At 45.7% G+C, this 4,327-nt stretch overlaps 1 pseudogene across 1 annotated transcript; it reads right to left on the bottom strand.

Annotated features, from left to right (window-relative positions):
- Window positions 1-306: 306 nt before the first annotated feature.
- On the bottom strand, window positions 307-3,803 carry LOC308620980 (serine/threonine-protein phosphatase 6 regulatory subunit 3-like; annotated as a pseudogene). The gene is made up of 2 exons (XR_014017850.1): window positions 3,655-3,803; window positions 307-3,403 (listed from the first exon to the last, which is right to left on the bottom strand). The product of XR_014017850.1 is annotated as a serine/threonine-protein phosphatase 6 regulatory subunit 3-like (transcript).
- Window positions 3,804-4,327: the final 524 nt, after the last annotated feature.

Raw genomic sequence — 4,327 nt, 5'->3', positions numbered from 1 at the left:
AGTATATTTTCTTTTTGTAATAACGTTCACTAATTCAAGGACTCAGAGAGAGGGTTAGCTATTGTTAGACTTTGGCCTTTGTCTCATCTACATGCAGTGGACTAAATTGCTCACCATTTGTTAAGCGGGGATGTTTAAGCTCCAGAGTGCGGGGCTTTGCAAATGAGGCTGTACAAGTTGGCATTCAGCCTGTCTTTGTGGGTAGAGCCTCACCTTTGGGTCAGTGAGCAACGTGCCGTAAGTGGGACAGAGAAGATTCAGGATGCTATCACCCTGAATCACATGTTTTTCTTCAGGTGCCTCATCTTGGAAAATGTTCTGAATCAATCTGAAAGGTTCATTTGCAGGGTTTTTCTCCTTTGATATTTCGGAGGTTTTTCTTTTATTAAGAAGATGAAAATGTTTCCCTCTTGTTTCATGAGTTCGACTCATATTCAGGAAATTCTGGGTGCGGTGGCTTCCCCAGTATATCATTACATTCCATGTTCTGCTTTACTTTTTTTTTTTTTTCTGTGTATTCACTTTTATAAAACGATTTTTACAGCCATTTTAACTATAGTATTACTACTATTATTACATGGGTGGCAAGATCTTATTTCACAGGCTACCCATTATTTAGAACAATACAATATAAACATACGCAAAAATTCTTGGTATTTGTCAATGTGCACTATTTGTACACTTCTGGGTTTCTCTGTACAACGTCTTAGACTCTAGAATATAAAGGTTGCTGGTCCTGATCCCTTGCAGAGTGAGCGCAGCAGCGGTGGCTCGACGGGCTCCCGACGCAGCCCCGGACCCCGCACGGTGGCGCCTGCGGTCCCCGGTCAGCAGCAGCAGCGGCGGGGCAGCGGAGCGCTCTCATCATACGGGGCCGTTAACCGCCACATCGCCTGGCATGCTCGGCTGCTCAGTCCTCTGCTCTGGGCTGCTGCTGGGGGGCCAGGGGGCTGCAGACTTCCCCTCTGCCGTCTCCAGGCTCTCCTCCACATCTTTACAAGCAGCATCTTGAGAGGTAGACAGTTTTCCTTCCTCACTTTTGAAGACCGCGGTTTCTGTCTTGGCATCCACAGTGAGGCTCAGTTTCCTTCACGCCGCCATTCATCACTGTCTCAGTTACCTTGTCTGTACTTTCTGCATCCTCCTCTCCGTCAGAGCTGGCTTCCATGGCCACGCTGCCTGGAGCTTCCGGCTGCACTGCCAGCGCAGCCACACTGGAAGCCAGTGGGCCCACTGGCTCCGTGCTGGTCTCCATTTCCACTGGAGAACTGCTCCTTAAAGAGTCTTTTGTACTCTGGGAAGACGCGAACTCGGAAAACGAAGCCCAGCCCGTCTCCTTAGTCGGCACCGGCTCCTCTGCGCTCCAGACGTCAGAGCCCACAGAGTCTAAGGGAGCCCCGAGCGCTGTCTCCATGGGGACATCAAAGCTGGCTGACCAGCTGGGCGGTTCATTCAGGTCTACCTCTATTTTATCCTCTGTGTTGGCACTACTGGATTCAAACAAGTCTTGTTTTGCTCCATCTTCTTCTTCAGAGTCTGTACTCTCCTCACTGTCTGTACTCCCCGAGCTTGATCGTCTTTGGGATTCTGGTATAAATGCAATGTGTTTTTCCTCCCAGATATCTTCCTCATCAGAGCCACCATCATCAAACTGCTGTATTCTTTCCTTACAACATGCTTCAAACAAGGCAATATTTCCACTTTCATTTGTATTGAGAGTAAAGTTGATGTCTGATACCCGATCAAAAGAAACATTGCCAATGTCCTCTTGATCTGCAAACTTCTCATCGTTGAAGCCAAACTGGTCAATAAAATTGGACGTCATTTGTTGCATCTGATAATCAGAAAAGGCTAGATCTACCGTGTTCCTCTTGTTAGTTTCTCCTAAGGAGCTTGTGCAGAACGTCTCCCATCGCTCCCTGACTTTGTCTGGAAGATCTTTGATGAGCTGCTGTACTAAGGCGCTGTTGGGGCCCTTATCAGTGCTGTGCACGATGCAGTTGGCTATCCTTGTCAGGTGTCCCATGTAGCCATGCCGTCTTCCTCCTTCGGCTTGTTTCTTCTCGTTCATTTCCCAGGCGTCAAGTATTCGTTCTATCAATTGACATTTTTGAAAGAGATGTTTCAATAACAAATTGTCACCAGTGGAGTCTTGATCAGTAATTGTGCTATTTTCTGTGTTTTCAAAAGGACTTGCAAGAATCAGTGCAATACAGATTTCCACTTGTGTGTGTAAAACGTTATTCCATGTGTATTTGAAGAACATGTCCAATATGACCCCAATGCTATTCAGCTCCATAAGATCCCCATTGATACTGCTGGTATTTGTTTGGAGGAGGCTGGATATCAACCTAATCACATTCAACCGGGTGTTGCCCACGGGAGGGTCCAGCACGCCCCACGTAGTCTTCATCACACTTTTCTTGGGTGACTCAAGCAGGAGTTCATGAAAAGATCCAAGTCTTCCTCGCATGGCTTCTAGAACGCTCTTGTTGACCGAACAAGCTGAATGACTCATGCCTGGTGGGCAGATCTTTATATGGCCTTCAAATGTTGGTCGCCGTGTCTCAAGTAAAGCCAATAATATCTGGACTGCGCTGACTATGGCCGATTCATTCTTCTCCTTGTGGAAAATATTTGATAGGAGCTGCTCTATAATTTCTTGCTTTTCTAGAGTGGCAAGCAGGGGGTCTGGTTCTGTACTGTTCTGAATTTGTAACATCTGGTCTCTGCTCAGGCGAACAATTTCACAAATTGACTGTGATGCATTTGAATGCCGATCTTCTTCTTGTGATGGATGAACTATTTCCACAAGCCTCTGGATAATTTTCTCCTCATTTAACCAATTCAGCACGTCCTGCCTGGGCTGTGGGGGCTCAATGCATGTCAGGAGCCTGAGCAACAAGTCCATGATGGCCGATGTTCCTATGTGCTTCATAATAAGGTCCACAAAGTCACATTTCTTCTTTAGGAAATCCACAATCTGTTCTGGTTTTCTGCTGATAAGAATACTTAGCACCTTGCTGAAGAAACTGGCAAGTAGTGGGTTCAAGGGGGAATTGTTTAGGAGGAAGCTATACAATTTCATTAGCAAGGATTCATCTTCTCCCAGTCTATCATTCATTTGGGAGACATCAGAAGTGAGCAACTCACAAGATATATTTGGATACTTGTATCTGATCTTTTCATCCATGTCTTGAGGTGGTTCTTCAATAATGAATGAGACTAAATCTTCGAGACATTCTGCTTTTAACAGGAACTCTATAAGTTTGCAGTTCTGAGCTTTACGTTCCTGTAAAACATCTTCCTCATCCATCAACTCCTTCAGTGTTACATCATCTCTTTCTAGAAGTGTGTCTATGTGGGATGGTGAGTGAAGATCAAATTTCCAAAACATGCTGCTCTTTCAAACCAAGTTTAAAAATTAAAAGAAATGTTTTCTTTTCTGTGGCTCCTTGCCCATTACAGGTTATCCTGGCAACGGTTGTCTTCCAATTTACTGCATTAGCAGATTAGCAGAATAAAGTGGGATGGTCGACATGAAACAGAAGTTCCCCTGGAGGAAGGGAAATATCCAACTCTAGCCCCCTCCAACCTTCCGCATGAGGAAAGGGAAGTACACAACTCCAGGCCACTCTAGCCATCCTGTACCACCGAGAAAATTACACGAAGCTCCGAGGTTGAAACGTCAGGACACACAGGTACATCCAAGGACTCATTCCGTCCACCTGGAGGTGCCCGCGACTCGCCGCTAGTTGCGCTCAGGCGGGAAACACGCTCACCGACACCATCAGCGAAGCGCCCAAAATCTGCTTTACTTATTGATTATCTTCACTGGTAGTTAAAATTAGTTTATCAGCCCTCTTGTTTTGGTGTAATCTTGGTATTAGTAGGATGTCATTTGCTAGAATGCAGGTTAGAAATGAAATCCCAAGAAAGGCAATAAGTTAAACAATTGTTCCCCCCCAAGTTAGAACAAAGCATTGTTTTAAAGGAAGAATCATCAGTTTATTATAGTTTTTAAAAAAAATGTTTATTTATTAATTTATTTGGCTGTATAGGGTCTTAGTTGCAGCACGCGAGATCTTCATTGCAGCGCGCAGGCTACTCTCTAGTTGTGGTGCGTGGGCTGTCGAGTGTGCGGGCTCCGTAGTTGTGGCACGTGGGCTCTAGAGCATGCAGGCTTAGCTGCCCCATGGCATGTGGGATCTTAGTTCCACGACCAGGGATCGAACTGGCTTCCCCTGCATTGGAAGGCGGATTCTTAACCGCTGGACCACCAGGGAAGTCCCTTTATTATAGTTTTAATGTTGCCTTCCTTGTCCTG

The sequence above is a fragment of the Mesoplodon bidens genome (assembly GCF_964165515.1).
Source record: "Mesoplodon bidens genome assembly, chromosome: 1".
Classification (NCBI taxonomy): domain Eukaryota; kingdom Metazoa; phylum Chordata; class Mammalia; order Artiodactyla; family Ziphiidae; genus Mesoplodon; species Mesoplodon bidens.
This window is presented reverse-complemented; position numbering and strand designations above follow the sequence as displayed.